The sequence below is a fragment of the Miscanthus floridulus genome, chromosome 7, assembly GCF_019320115.1.
Source record: "Miscanthus floridulus cultivar M001 chromosome 7, ASM1932011v1, whole genome shotgun sequence".
Taxonomy (NCBI): Eukaryota; Viridiplantae; Streptophyta; class Magnoliopsida; order Poales; family Poaceae; genus Miscanthus; species Miscanthus floridulus.
In genome coordinates, this window is record NC_089586.1 from 108,729,912 (window position 1) to 108,746,993 (window position 17,082).

Sequence of the window (17,082 nt, forward strand, 5' to 3'; positions counted from 1 at the left end):
TCCTGCCTTTCTATGTCAAGCGTCCTACGATTGGCCCTTGTGACCAGATAAGCATCCACCAGCTGCTGGGTGTGCCGATCTTTAGCCTCCTTCAGGGCTTCTGCCATGGTAGTCTCACGACTTTCTATGGCTGCCACATTGGCGTGCACCTCAGCGAGTTGCACTTCGAGCATCCTAGAGAAGATCTCGGCTTCCTTGGCTCAGTGGAGGCACTTCCTTAGCTCCGAGGCCTGCCGATCATACTGCTCATCTAGAGCAATCAAATATGTGGCCAAATATACCACAGTTGGGCTATCTTCTTGCGTGTCATGCCCTTACAAAGCCTCCATGCGAGCCCTCCATACCCGTCGATTCTTTTCCAAAGGTGGAAAGAACTTCATGGGGGTACGAGCAATTGGCTCTTCATAGATCTGGCAAAGATGTCGCAAGGCTTTGCGAGCCACAACTTGGTAGGTGTCGATGAAGCAAAACCCGATTGTGATCACATTCCAGGCTTCAGTGATATCGAGGAACTCCTCACTCTTCCTAATGTAGATGGTGACCTCACATCAGTCTGTACCATGTTTATCATACTCACGACCCTCATACTCGGGGCGATCCTTGACTCTGAGTTTTTGCAAGGTGGCATACAGGATTTTGGGAAAACCTTCAGTGTTCAGGTAATAGCTGCTAACCCAGGCTCCTGCCAACCTTGGTGGATGATGGTTATAAGGAAGGATCAAGCGAGAAGCTTGCTCAGGAGAAAGGCTAGGTGAGCTGAGACTCTCTGAGTGGTGGTACCAAGTGGCTAGGCTAGGCCTTTTCTAATGGAGGAGCGATCATTGGGCCTAGCGTAGTCCACCATTTAGTCTGGCGTAGAGAACAATAAAAGGAAAGCAGCAGGATTTTTATGTGCATGAGATGAGCAGTGTCCAAGGCCATTCTCTAAGCTATCCAGAAATTCACTCAGTAAATTTAAAAGCACTGGACATCTTCACCTACGTAGGGTGGGTCGAAAGCAGGTGGACACATTTAATGCCTCCCCACCATGCTACCATCAGATAAAAATATGTCGGGTAGGTGGACACATTTAATGCCTCTCCTCCTTACCATCAGATAAAAATGATTCATCCACCATGCAGGAACATTTGTACTTACACATGCATCCATGCATGTAAGACATGGCTTGGTTTGTGTGCACGTTGCTCTCGAGGTGGTTGGTGGTTGGGGTTGGTCGCCATTACTATGGCTACCATACTTGCATCTGCACCCATGCATGCAGAGGTGCCTGTTCCTTGTGGCTTTGTGCTTTGCATCGCCTGTGGTTCATGCCTGGCATGACCCATGTCTCCCCGTACTCTTTTCAAGGCTCTTGTCGGAACCTTGTCTTGCAGCCGTATTAGTCATTAATGGCCTTAGATATTGCTCGTCTCGAACACGTGAAAAATTCAGTCGATTCATTTATAGTGATCTCATGCTAGAACCTTGGTGGACCGCGCCACGACCACTGACCGCTCTGCCTTTATAAGCAGGGTCTGGCTTAGCCGTTGTTACCACCACTCGGTGCACTTTAGCTCGCCTAGCTTTTCCTTTTGATCTAGTTTTTCGCTCAGTTCTTCCTTGCAACCACCGCCAACGATGGCAGGAGCCTGGGTTAGTAGTTATTGCCTGAACATTGAGGGTTTCCCCAAGATCCTGTATGCCACCCTATAAAAGTCTCGAGTATGAGGACTGTGAGTATGAAAAGCATGGCACTGACCATTGTGAAGTTACCATCTATATTGGGAAGAGTGAAGAGTTCTCCGACATCACTGAAGCCTGGAATGTTATCGCAACTGGGTTTTGCTTCGTCGACACCTACCAGGCTATGGCCCGCAGAGCCTTGCGGTACCTTTGCTAGATCTATGAAGAGTCTATTGCCCGTACCCCCATGAGGTTCTTTCCACCTTTGGAAAAGAATCGACAGGCATGGAGGGCTCGCATGGAGGCTTTGCAAGGGCGGGATGCGCAAGAAGATAGACCTACCGTGGTGCACTTGACTACGTGCCTGCTTGCTCTAGATGAGCAATATGACCGGCAAGTCTCGGAGCTAAGGAAGTGCCTTCGGCGAGCCGAGGAAGCTAAGATCTTCTCTAGGATGCTCCAGGTGCAGCTTGCTGAAGCGCATGCTAGTGCGGCAGCCGCTGAGAGTCGAGAGACTGCCATGTCGGAAGCTCTGAAGGAGGCTGAAGATCGACATGCCCATCAGTTGGGAGAGGCCTTCCTTGTCACCAGGGCCAAGCGGAGGACGCTGGCTACTGAACGGTAGGATCCCTTGATCGTGGAGGGGATCCCTATCCACCTGCCAGAAAGAAGGAGAACCGGTGTTGCAGTACCGCTAGCACCTCCACCCTCAAAAGTGTCAGAAGTAGAACCCTTGATTTCTCTCACTCAACCGTTGCCAGGAGAGGAGGTAGATCCATAGCTAGGGCGGTAGAAGAATCTGCCGAGCCTGGCACTGAAGATGCGTGGTGCAAAGTAGATTAGTTGCCTTGGGATGATGTACCCATAGTTAGTAGTGTCTTTCATCGATGTCCACCGGTATTGTAATCTTTTTGTTGCATTTCGTCCGTAGTTGTTGAGGTAGTCCGATCGTAGGAAAGGTGAACGATGTGTTGAGAATGGGAGAGTAAGTGCCTGTATGTTGTACCATCATAAGGACGTTCAGAATATGCATTTTATTAATTTCGTTGTGTTATTGCGTCCATCTACCTTAAGTCTCGTTAGACGTGCTTAGGGTTTTCGAGGGCGATATTAAGTGGGTTACAAGAGAAATTACCATTCGGATGCGAGCAGACCAGCCGTGATTGGATAACATAGGTCACTGTATCGACTAATTGTGGGTGTTCCGGTAGAACACTTGAATCTCTTTAAATCAAATCTGTTGTTGGATTTAAAGTCCTTGTCCCTTGTTGCGAAATGAACCCTTGTTTGAATCTTCCCTTGCAATACTCCTCTAATTATATGGTCTATGACCCCACTATCTTCATTACGTGTAAGTTGGTAGTAGTTGTTTGGTTAATAGCTTATGGTGCCGCGACGAAACCGATGGCCCCTGTGGAACAGCTGCCACATGGTGACGCTGCTCGGCGTGCACTGGTATCGAGGTTGTTGACCAAGTACATTTACCAAGTTACACCACCAGACCACTTTTGATACAAATATTTGGGTGTTTGAACGGGAAATCCACAACAGGTTGATGAAATAGTGTTCTCTCAAAGTAAATAAGAGAAGGTGGTTTCAGAGGAAGCATGTATATTGAGATCTCACTTCATACAATGGTTGACGCATATTGTGGACAAGGAAGGCAAGGAAAGAAGAACACCTGGAAAAAGTTAGCCTTGGGTAGTAGGGAGTGCTTAGAAAGCCTGAGTGGATGTCAAGTCCTAGGCACTGTGTCCAGCTCGACCATGCTACTCACGCTGGGCCGCTGTCACCGCGTGGCCCGCGGACGCCGTTGGTGTCGGGCCCGTTAGCACCCTGTCCTCGCATTGTCCGCGACATCGTGCCGCACTCGCCGTCCTCGTGCATTGTACGCTTCTCCTTTTCTTGGCCTCCGGTCCGCTCTTGATCCTCATCCTTGTCCTCGTCCCCGTACCGGACCCCCTCTCTTCTTTCTTCTTTAGGGGACACGGCTACCCGTACGCCTTTCTTGTCGAGCGAACCCTCTCTCCTCTCCTTTATTCCCCCCTCCGCTCGCTTGCGCAGGGAGCGCGCCATGCCCGGCTGTATCCCCACAGTGTCAACCAGCAATGTATCCCATCCATGTCGTCTCCACTTCCAGTGCGTTGCGCCCTATCTCCGTTCGCCACTATAAGATGTCCTTGGTCCTTGCTCTTCTTCTTCATCCCCATTTCTCTTGAATCCGAAGCAGAGCTACGAGATCCAGTCGTTATTGTGGAACTAGGTTCGTCTGACAGAGGCGATTGTGTAATCTGAGGAGAAGGGGTCTAGTTTTCAAAGAAGTTCAAGTCTACCATTGGTTAGTTTGGTCATAGGGCTCACGATGTTTGACTTCTTAGTCTCCTGTTTCTGGATCTGTTGGTCATATGCCATGTTTTGGATAATCATTATCTTGTTGTTTCTCCATTGCCCTCATCTATCCCGACTTCTGGAGTAAGTCTTGGTTGTACTAAGTTGCTCTTAACCATGTAACTTTAAATCCTGGTGTAATTTAATGTTCGACGCTGTGTAATCTTTCATGTCATTCTAGATTTACGAAATATGTTGCAGTTTCACCTAAGGGGAGTGGATCCTACTTGTGTTGTAGTTTTCGCTCTTTCCACCTATAATGTAATTCTAGCCAATGTTGTGCTTTGAATCTAAGTGTGTTAGTTGCTTGAGCCTAACTCTATCAGAATCTTCTTTCCACTAACATATTATTGATTTGCTAGCCTAGAATAGGCACCATGTAATAACAACCAACATCTATGTTCATTTACAACATTGTAATAAAAAAACCATGTTACATTTTCTTTCCATATTTTTCCATTTAATGTACCAAATAAACTAACCTTTCGTAGTAACGCAATAAGAAAACATATTAGACATACGAATCATATTTTCCAAAAAACAATTTATATTAAACACATCACTCGCAGCGAAGCACGGACACCGCTGGTTAGTAGACGATGCAGCGTGCACGAGCTGCTCCGACCGTGGCCCCGCTGGCCAATAGCCGGACATACAAAATGCGCTGCACTGCACCTGCACGTGTCCCGGTCCAGTGGGAGAGAGTGGCGCATGCACTCAGAGAGTCGGATGAATATGTGAGCTCGAGATCGTGAACAGCAAGTGTCTCTTTCTGAGTTCTCAAAAGACGGTGTAACGCCTGCACTGTGTAGCACGCCGTACGCCAAATCTCGTCCTTCACAAACAAGCGCATTGGCTTAGGCCGTGTTTGCTTTGTAACCTGAAAAAGTTGCCTGCGGCAGGTAAGAATCTCAGACATTCATTTTTCTACGCCTGCGACTGAGCGAGCTGCCTGACCAGGCCTCCCTAGGCCAGTATAGTAACCAAACAAGCCCTTATTTCTTCTCGGATGCGCTTGGTCCTGCTCGTGCTCCAAAAGGCAGAGGGCTGCATTGCATTTAGGCTTCTCAGTCTCTCACGACTCCTGTGCTCTTCGTCATGTCGTCCGAATTTTTTACTATTTGGCCCTTCTTTTGAAAGTTTCTCTCAAATAGACCCTTGGCGGAAACAATTCCAGAAATGGACCCTTGGCTCAGCGCCAGAGTGAGTGGCGCCAAGCTCGGTGCCACGATAACTGGCGCCGAGGTCCTGGACATAGGCAAACGTCCTGCCAGGGGCTCGACGCCAGCCACTCTGGCGCCAAGCTCGGCGCCAGTCTGAATGGCGCCGAGCTCGGCCTAAATATCTACCATCTTCTTCCCCATCTCTGCGCCCTAGCCAGCCATCGCTGCTCCACCGCCGCGCTCGCGCCTGCACCCACGCCCGTCGGCGCCCGCGCCCGTGCCCGCCCGCGCGTGCTCGATGGCGCCCGCGCCCGTCCCGCGCCGCGCATGCCATGCCGCGCCACCCGCCCGCCCATGCGCGCCCGCCTGAGGCCGCGCCACGCCTGCCCACGCCGCGCGCCCGCCCGCGCCCTCCTACGCCGAGCTCGCGCCGCGCCGCTACCTCCGCTCCCTCGCCCGAGCCCGTACCGCGGCGCTGTGCCCTCGTGCTGTTGCCCGTTGGTTGGCTGCAGCGCTGAGCCGCCACACCCTCCATCACTGTCCTCGCCTTTGTCTCCACCGGTGGCCTCGGCCTCGCCCCACCTTGCCCCCTCCACCATCGGCCTCGCCCCGCCTTGCCGACGTCCACCGCCGCCCTCACCTCGCCCCGCCTCCCGTGGCCGTTGAGCCGGTCTCGCAGCGCGGAGCGCCGGCCACCCCACGACCGCCGCGCTCCACCTCTATCATTGGCCGCGCCACCGCAGTCCTGAATATTCGCCTAGACCTACGCCCATCGTCCGTCGACCTGGAAAGGTAAAAAATATGAATATGCAATGTACCTATTTAGTTGGTGTATGTTATTTACTAGTTATACTGTGATGACTTTGTTAGTTGATTTAGTTAGATATATATGTAGATAGATAGAAACATAAATACATTGGTAAATAGATATAGTTAGATAGCTACTTAGATATGTAGTTATATTTGTAGTTAACTACATATGATCTTACTATTTAGTGAGTACACTATAAATATATACGTAGTTATTATCATGATTACTTAGTTTGTAGTTAGAAAGTACTTGTTAGGTACTATCTATCGTCTAATTTGGACTAAAGGACATGTGTTTCGTTACGTTTTTGAAATAGATGGACAACCTAGTGACCATATATCATGGAGGCACGGTTGAAAGCGATCGTTATGGATATGTTGAGTTTCTTGACATGCAAAGCATGCCTGTGCTATTCAATGATAGGCCTTCATTTAGTGATATGGTTACAAGGGCTCGGGAGGAGCTACATTGCTTTGAAGATGATGACATTGCAGTTGATGGTGTACTGCACCTAGGTTGTCCTCCGAACATCTTTAGGTGAATGATCTCAATTGGTTATGTGGATCAGTGGAACAACTATGTGAGATCGGCTATGAAGAGCCAGCTACAATGTTTGGACGTGGTTGTTCGTCGGGTGTTAGTTGATCCAATCCCTCATGGGTTTACCCCAGCAATGGATCATCCGGCACACATCGACCCTCCTGTTCCAGAACCTTACCTGCATGTGCAGATTGCGCCTACGGTTCTTGATGCTCAATCTGCCCCCAATGTGTTATTTGGAGATGGTTGTCATACTCATGTTTTTGTGGCAGATCCTCCTTATGAGATCCCTTTGACACAGAATCATCCGAGTAAGTGTCTTAACCGCATGGTTTTTGGGAGCTTATCCCATTCCTTACATCTATTTCTTTCATTCTTTCCTCATTTTTGTAATGACATTGCAGGAGACATTCCTGAGAATATCGATGTGCCCCATGTTGCTGCGTAAGTGCACTTTTCAGATGGATTTCGTGGCTCCAATAATGTTGAAATTATGAATGATTCAGAGCCATATGAGATGGCTAGGGCTCTTGATTCTGATGATGATTGTCCTGTTGGAGAGCTGACGGAGAGTGATATTGAGATGATGAGGCGTATCTTTCCCGACCACCGTGATCCTAGAGTTCATGAGTTTAGTGATCTTGCTCATTCTGATCTGGCGTTTGCAGAAGGACGTGATGATGAGCTCCTAGAAGCTCCTGAGGCCGGTCCTAACATGGTAATTGAGGAGGGGAGGGTGTTCAATGACCTCCCTGCTTTGAAGAGGTGGTTGTAGGCTTTTGCAGTGATACGAAAGAGGCCTTATAGGGTATTGCATTCATATGTGGAGCGCCGTTACACAGTTGTGTGTGACAAGGAACGCTGCCCATGGAGGGTTTGTGCAAGGAAGCAACAGGTGACCGGAAAATGGAAGATCACAAAAGTAGTTGGGCCACACAATTGTGCTGACCATGAGCTAACACTAAGGCATCGACAGTTGACATCTACCCTCATTGCCAAGCGGTTGATGGGAATTTTGCAGGGAGAACCCAATATGAAGATGAGAACAATTATTAGGACCATTGAGGCGCTGTATGGAGGATATATGATAACTTATGGTAAAGCATGGAGGGCTAAGCAGCGAGCGTGGAAGATAATATATGGGGACTGGGAGGATGGGTATGAGCAGCTGCCAGTTCTTTTCAATGTAATCAAAGCGGTGAATCCAGGCATGCATTATGAGTACATCCCAAAACCTAATGCATGGAAGGATGGGAGGCAGATATTTTTCCGTGCCTTCTGGTGCTTTCCTCAGTGTGTCAAGGCCTTTAGGCACTATCGTCTCGTCTTCTCCATTGATGGTACGTTCTTGATTGGCAAATATCAGGGCACACTTCTTATAGCCATATCATGTGATGCGAACAACAAGTTGGTTCCTTTGGCATTTGCTTTGGTTGAGAAGGAGAACAATGACAGTTGGGGATGGTTCTTGAGGCTAGTCCAGATACATGTGGTTGGCCCTGGCAGGGAGGTTGGCGTCATATCTGATAGGCATCAGGGCATACTTAATGCCGTGCGAGAGCAGTTAGAGGGGTATGCACCTTTGCACCATCATTGGTGTACTCGACACCTTGCCGAGAATCTACTACGGAAGGACGGTGTCAAGAAAAACTTTGATCTATTGTAGGAGGCTGCTCGACAGCTTGAGGACAAGTACTTTAGGGAAAAGTTGGAGCAGGTCAGAACTGCATCAAATGCAGAAGGTAGACAATGGCTCATAGGTTTGATGAGGGATTTGGAGAAATGGATGAGAGCTCATGACGACGGTGGCTGGAGGTACGAGTTTCAGTGCAGCAACATGGCAGAGTCATTCAATAAGTTGCTATTAGGGATACGTGGTATGCCCATGAATGCAATTATTCAATTCACCTTCTATAAGCTTGTTGCCTGGTTCAACGATAGACACGCCCATGCATTGCAGTTGAGGAGTGATGGAGAGATATGGGCTCCGAAACCAAAGGCACACCTAGAGAAGGCAAGAGAAAGGGCTGGCACACATGAGGTTACATGCTTTGACCACGCCACAGGGACTTATCAGGTCGAGCATAGGGGTGGTACAACGTCCGACGGTGAGGTCCGAGAGTCGAGGATACATGTGGTTGTCCTCCAAGATTTCAAGTGCACTTGTGGTAAACCAAGGCAATACCACTTTGTATGTTCGCATTTGGTGGCAGCAGCTAGGCCTCGCAACTATAATATCAAGAGGAGGATACCTCACGAGTTTAGTGTCAACACGCTTGTGAACACATGGAGCCCTCGCTTCGTGCCTTTCTGGGACCCTGGAGAGTGGCCTCCTTATGATGGGCCGAAGTACATTGCGGATCCAGCTTACCGTTGGAACAAGCGTGGATCAAGACAGAGGATGAGGCATAGGATGGTTATGGATCAGATATCCAGAAGAACTAGGCATGGGAGAGGAACTCCATTTGTTACTGATCCCGAGCAGCATGAGTGCGGCAAGTGCGGTAGACTTGGCCACAACTCACGAAGTTGCCATTGGCAGATTAGTGATGTAGGACTATTGGTTTATAGTATTATTTTATATTTTGTCGTATCATATATTTAATTATGCATGTCTCAATTTATGCTTGTATTTGTGTCAATTACCTATACATTTATAAGTTCATGTTTCATTGTACATTGCAATTCTAATTCATTCACTTTTTTTGTAGGATGGAGCAATTCCACCTGCTCGACCCGACGTACGAGGAGACCCACAGAGGACGTCTCATTGCGCTGGGGCAGGATATTCATACATGTGTTCATGAAGTAACATGTGACTATGTTATATTCGATGCAGGACCTTCCGCACCTTTGTTCTAGGACCCACAGTGGGTTCTTGGACATTTGGTACGACAATAGGTACACTCCTTTCCTGCAAAGAGCTGGCCTGGATGTCATCTCCTTTTAGGTTCATCATGGGTTGCCCAAGTTCAACTCAGCGGTGATAACTGCGTTGGTAGACAGGTATTAAAGTGAATCATTGCCTCCATTCATGGCCATTTGTTCATGCGATTGACTTTTTGACAAGTAATCTTGCTTGGTCTTAAATATAGGTGGCGGCTGGAGACTCATAGCTTCCACCTACCTTTCGGGGAGATGATAGTCTCGCTTCAGGACTGTCAGAAGATGCTAGGCCTAAGGATTCATGGGAACCCAGTCACTAGGCAGTGCAGGTCAGAGGGATGGAGAGCACGAGTGGAGGCCTTCCTTGGGCGTGAGCTTGGCGAGCAAGGGGCTCGCACTTCTGGAGTTCCCATCTCATGGCTACGTACAGAGTTCGCACAGTGCCCCGAGGAGGCAGATGAGGAGACGGTTGGGTACTACTACCGGGCGTGGATCCTACACCTTTTTGCTTGCGTTCTCTTTCCCAATGCGATGGGTGACAATGCGTCCTAGATGTGGATCCACTGCCTTAGTAACTAGGACCAGGTGGGTCAGTATAGCTGGGGCTCTGTAGTCTTGTGTTTTCTATACCGGCAGCTGTGCAAGGGGTGTCATCGGTCTACGGTGAACCCGTCACTTGGTGGATGCATGTACCTGTTACAACTATGGATGTGGGCTTGTTTTCCAGTTGGTCATCCAGAGGTACTGGCTCATCGTGAGTGGTTCCAAGGTCAGCCTCCAAGTTGCTAGCCGACGTGGGCGTACCTTTGGGACCAGGTCAGGGTTTCGCACATGAGGATAGACCAGGCGTACATTCAGTACATGAACGAGCTAGATTCACTGACGGCGTCTAGTGTAAGTAAATTTTATTTTCCATGCTGCTATTAAAAGGATTAGTATACCATCTAACATCTTATTTGAACATGATGCAGGTGGAGTGGGAGCCGTATGGTGGAGAGGACGCACTTCCTTTTCAGCTGAGCAACGTATGTGGGGCCGACGACTACTTCTATAGGATGAGGTGCCCTCTAATCTGCTTCTATGCTATCGAGTACCACCTGTCAGATAGGGTTGCACGCCAATTTGGAGTGAGACAGCTTTGGCCTATGCCTCTGTTCTCGACTGGCGTTGACTTACACAAGTAAGTGTTTTGATATTTCAAATGAGTCATGATGATGGTCCATTTCTTATAATATGGTGCCACGTACGTGGATTAATGTAACGATGACATACGTGCAGGTTGGATCGTCAGAGGAACAAGAAGATTTTTGACTGGGAGAGGCACCACCAGTCCTACATTGAGGAATGGGAGGAGATGCACGACAACCTAGACGACAACAATGAGCCGCACACGAACCGTGAGTTCAGGCGGTACCAAGCTTGGTACCAGCGTTCGACAAGGTGTAGGCTCAGGCTACAGTGGACCGAAGCTAACTATGCCGACATCGAGTCCTCCGATGATGAGGACATGACGTACGACTAGTCCACTTGTGCAGGAAGGCAGGTGGAGGCAGGACTGATCTTGGATAGAGTGGTAAGCCAATCGACTTATTTTGTTACGTTTAGTTACATAGCAATACATTAGGCGTTCTTGGACCGACATTAGGAGTTATCTATTGTAGTTATTGCAACCTTCGAGCTGTATAACCCTTATAATAAGTTACATTCTTGTACAAAAGAAAACAAAACTAAATGATATCTGTTCAGAAGTCTTATTATTGAAAACATTATTGCAGGGCAATACACTGAGAAGCTTAGTTGAAGAGATCGAGCGCGTTCGGCCTAGAGTCAATGATGACTACATACTTGGCTTCCTAGATGTAAGATTAAAAATATTCTTTCAAACAAATCATTAATACGTTATATTCTTTCAGTTAACATAGTTTTGTACAACAGAGGCTGTCACGTCATCTACGCCGTGCGGCTGGTCATTGTGGTTGTAGGACAAACACGACGCATGACGTGTACGATCCTTCCGCAGGAAGAGGAGCCTTGAGTTCCTCTAGTCAAGCAGCTATAGGGGACGAGGAGGAGGACGAGGAGGCCGACGATGACGATGACATGGATAAGAGGCACGATGAGCTTGGGCCCTCTCAGCTCCATGACGCTCCATCGACTCATCCTACACCGCCTCTAGGCACTAGGCGACGCCGTTCGCGTGACCCTTACACTCCAGGCACCAGCGCTCTGGGTCATAAGGGTAGGGGCAAGAGTAGGAGACAGTGAGGGATGTGGTAGATGTTACTATGAACTATTGTGAATTTTGTATTTACTTATCTTTAACTATTCAGGACTGTATGGACATTGTGGACTATTTGTACTTTGCATGACATATTATGTTGGTTGTGATATTCGTTGTGGTTGCATTATGATTGTTGGATGATTAAATGTTTAGAATATATATTGATGTCTCTGTTTGTAACTGTGGATGCTTCTAATACAAGACCGTATCTTGCGAATTTTTTGCGTGAACCTTTAATCATACTATACTTATACAAAGGCACAAATGTAGTACACAGATTAACTATAAATTTATTACGTTTATAATCCAAGAATATTTGTACATACGCTGTGTACAAGAATTTATGCTTTTCAGAGAATCTATGCTTTTCAGAGAATAAACATAGACTTTTCAGATACACGGACAGCATCGAATTATCACATCACTGATATAGACCTCTCAGATGCAAGGACAACATACAAGGAAGCACAACTAAACTCTATCTCCACCATCCATCTTATGACTGTTTCATCCAAGGGCTGAGGTAAAGCGGCACATGGATCGCTAACATGGCACATTGACAGGCCTCCATTCCTCCTCTCAACCTATAAATAACCACTCACTCCCTCTCATTCACACAAACAATAAGGAAGAAGAACACTCCTCAGCATTTGCTTTTGTTGTAGTACCAATGTCTGGAGGGTCGTCTAGAGGGAGAGGAAAGGGGAAGAAAACTACCTAGGGGTGGGAGGGTCCTCTTGGTCCTGATTTCTTTGAGGAAGCTCTTTATGAGAGGTTCCCAGTTGAGAGCAAAAGTGATTTCACCAAAGAGGCACCACTGACAGGATACGATAAAATGAAAGAAGAGTGGCCAAAATGCATGCATGGTGAGGACTGCCTAGTGTAGATGTTCATCGAGGGAATAGATGGAGGTCGTCGTTTCTTCAAATGCCCGCGAGCATGGGTAATTTCTATTACTATTTGTTTCTTCAATATGTTTGTCTTATATATCACTTACACGACATACTTTTTGTAGTCTTCCTTGGCCAAAGAAAACTGTGGGTTCAGTAGGTGGGTCGATCCTCGACCTATTTATCAGCATGCAGAGTACATCTACTACCTACAAGACCGTATCTTCGATCTAGAAAAGGGAAGTTAGCAGCGGTTATAAGGACGACGAACAGGATGACAACAATAATAGTGCCAATTCACAGGAGGCACTCTGCAATGATCCATATTGCACCTGCCCTAACCACAAGAAAAAGGGGTCTCCCCCATCACCCCCGCCACCACCACCAACAACAATGGGAGGCTACTATGGAGAAGGTGCAACACAATTTGCTATGTGGCCACACTACTAGGATGACTTTATATTTTTCTTGTGGAGAACCCCAGGTTGAATTACCTAAGGCATGTTAGGTTTAATTACCGAAGGCATGGTTTAATTACCTAAGGCATGTTAGGTTTAGTCAAAGAAAACTATGTACCCAGGTTCGGTACCTGTAGTCACATGCCATTTAATGTGTTTCATGTGTTGATTTCTATAATGTCGTATGTCGTTAACTGTTTTTTGCAGCACGTGTTCAAATGGAAATAAGTCTGTATCATTAAGCGGAATATTAAAACCATTGATAATGAAAACAACCACATAATGAAAAGTTCGATACTATGTCACATTACACAACATATTAATAGTATAACTAAGTGCCAACAGTAGACAAAGGGGCAAATGCACTTCCAAATCCTCAATCTGAAACGTACTGAGTAAGCAACTCATCATCCGAGTACCAGTCCTCTACTACAACCCTGTTGCTGCGGCTAGGCTCAACTGCGTTGCTCTGACCTGCCTGTCGCTTGTAGTAAGCGGCCTCCGCTTTGTCTGTGGCTGCTGTGGCCTGAGTGAAGAACGCGTCGTCATCCTCCTCTGCCTATAAGCCCGCCTCTGCTAGAGCGATGAGCTCGCTCAGTCTACCAGTGTCGTCGTCAGCCTCCTACGCCTGAATGCCCGCCTCTGCTAGAGAGATGAGCTCGCTCAGTCTGCCTGTGTTGTCCTCAGCCTCCTGCGCCTATATGCCCGCCTCTGCTAGAGCAATGAGCTCACTCAGTCTGCCAGTGTCGTCCTCATCCTCGTCTCCATCATCACACAGCACAATCGGTGATTGAACGGTGTGACCAGCTCATGATCTATGGGCATCTAACTTCTTCTCCTCATACCTTGCACGAGCCACCTTTGCAGCATGTTCCCCGCTACAACCAATCCCTTGATGTATAAAATGCAATCAGTTAGCAACTCGATAATATTACATTTAAAACCAGGCAACGAAAAAAGGTTTTCAAGCACTCACTGGCACATAATGTAGCAACATGCTCGTTCAAGACCTGCATCTGTACTCTTGTCTCCTCCCTTGCCTCATTCCTTGCCCTCTCCTCCTCCAACGTCGTCCGCCTCTCCAATCCCCATTTATTAAGCCCAACATCGATTGGGTTACAAATACCGCGCTGTCTAGCAAACTCACGCATCTTTTCTTTATGATGTTTAACGAATAGGTTGACGTAGTCAGGTCCATATCCCCTCTTCCGTGCAATTACTTGTCTCTTCTTCAGTTCATCCAAGAACTTAGCTTGACCATTATAACATTCCCAACTGCATTTTCTAGTGCTCTGTTCAAAACAAATATTATATCATATATGTATTAGGAAAACAAACAAAATACGATTTCATGTTTACTAGAAATATAATGAACCTCATCATACTCAATCATATGGCCGCAATAATGACCTATTCCAAGCTCCGAAGGGACTAGGCCATAGTTGGATTTTACACCACATTCGCACATGACAGGAGGTGCTTTGTAGATTACCCGTTCTTTCTTCTTTTCCTTAACCCTCCGCGGTTCTTCCGGCCATTGGTTCTTAGGACCATACAACCACTCCTTGAAATGACACTTCGCCATTGAATACACCTAAATAATGAGACATTAGTACATAAACACATATAGCTCAAGATTTTAACACATACACTTTGCACTTACTTCATGCTTGTTTGGACACACAAACTCCAACGTATTCTCAGGGTTTATCACAGCTCGATCTCCACAATCGCATAGAGGAGGTTCCTCGAGTCGTCTAACTGCGGCTAGGTGCTTCTCCTTAGCCGTCATTGCCGGAGGGTTAGGGGGGGTGGAATCCACCACTTGAAGTGCTCACGTGGATGTCTCCCTCTAAACCAATCGTCGAAAAAAGGTACCTAGGATCAAACTTTTCTGCACCATCGATCCACTGAAAGAAAAAGCACCTCTCATGGTCCTACACAACAAGATTCTAATAATATATTAGTACCATACTTAAACAAATAAAGAAAAAGAATAGTACAAATAATTTCTTACATTAAACCGACTACATGTGTAGAAGCAACGCGCGGCTGTGTCCGGATGTTTCGATTGAAAAACATGGGCTGGGAAACCACAATCACAGTTAGGGACAGGAAGGTCAGGGGGAACGGGGGGCATCTTTGCTAGACACGTCGGGGTATAATTCTCGAGGACGACCCCGTTTTTGCCAAAACTCCTCCCAGAACATTTATTGCATCTAACAAATAGGATGTAATTTAACAAACATAAATAAAAACATCACAACAAAATATCAATGAGAACCATAACTACAATCCAATCAATTTCGTTATAAGAACCAAAAGCAGTTAACATTATACCCTAAACCTAGGGTTTCTCATTTCATCCACAACAATAAACCCATAACATAACTACATGCGACTTGGTTTGCTAGCTTTTTCCATGCCTTGAAATGAACCTACGGTTGTATAATACATATATTGAGGGATACAATGAAACCCTAAGTGATGACGATTCTTAGGTTCAAAAATTCGACTAATATGTACCGAATCGATGCGAGAAAAACAAGGAGGTGAGCGAGTATACCTTGCTCTCGAAGATCTACGGATCAAATCAAGGTTTTCAAGGTCCAATATGTCGATTCGTGAGGTAGGATGAAGTGGCGAGAAAAAAAAAACCGAGGAGAAAGAAGAGAAAGAACGCTCGGGGAAGAAGGCTGGGCTGGGGTTAAATGCAGTTGGCTCGGCGCCAAGATCTACGGCGCCAGAGTGGCTGGCGCCGAGCCCCTGGCAGGCCGTTTGCCCGTGCCCAGGACCTCGGCGCCAGTCACCGTGGCGCCGAGCTCGGCGCCACTCACTCTGGCGCCGAGCCAAGGGTCCATTTCTAGAATTGTTTCCGCCAGGGGTCTATTTGAGAGAAACTTTCAAAAAAGGGCCAAATAGTAAAAAAATTCGGTCATGTCGTCCTCTAGGCTACAGGTACGCACATTTTGCTGCCGGTAAATGGATGTTATGCTGGGAGAGAATCACTCATAATCATTCAGCCTCTTCGTTTCGTCGTAAATGATCGTGGATTATTTACTACCGGTTGATTTGGCTGGTTTGACGTAAGAGAAAAATATTATTCCAATTTATAATCCACGATCATATACGATCGTATAAGCCCAGCCAAAGAGGGTGATTATTAGCTTCTCAAGTCATCGAGGTGCACTGGAGCCTGATGTGTGTGCTGACGACTGAGAATAGTCACAAACTCGGATGTCGGTTTTCAACAGGGATAGTCATAGTCCAACTGCTCGGACGTCCGACCTGTATGGGTCAGTGTGCGCGCGTTGTGATCGTCAATTTGCAAAAAAATAAAAAAAGAGAGTAATAGTAGCTATCAGGGATCCGTTTGACCGGTTCGTTTGCCTGCATCAAAGTCTCTTCGCCTCTTCGGTATCACGAGTTTTCAAGGATAGATATCCTACTCCAACAGAATTCTGAACATTTGGCTGTCCAACTGTTTTAGCATCGTGTTTGAAGTTTGAATTGGTCGCAATGCTGGCTTTACTGTTTACTCGATTTTAAACTCTCAACGTAAAATGAATTGTTTTAGGCAATTAATTTCATGCTCAAACTGGCATCCTTTCTTGTTGCTCAACCTAGAAATTTGACAAGTCTGGTACCATGGTATACTGAATTACTTTTCACCTATGCCAAGTCGAGGGCTTGAACCTTGGTGGGCAGAATCCACCACAAAAAACCTAACCAACTAAGGGCTTAGTTCGCGTGGTATACTGAATTACTGATAATGTGTATTGATGTGTTGCTAATCCTCTCTTTATTTTGAGCATTTACTTTCACGAAATTTACATTCCTAGATTGTCGTGATAAAATAGGATTGGAACTAGGTTGTAAAACTATATACGGTAGACTAGAAACACTTGTTTAGGTACTAGGGTGAAATAGATTAAACGATAGGTGTTAATTTTGTGAGTCCTTTAGATTAGCTCAATTCCCCCTCCTTCTATGCATCTTAATC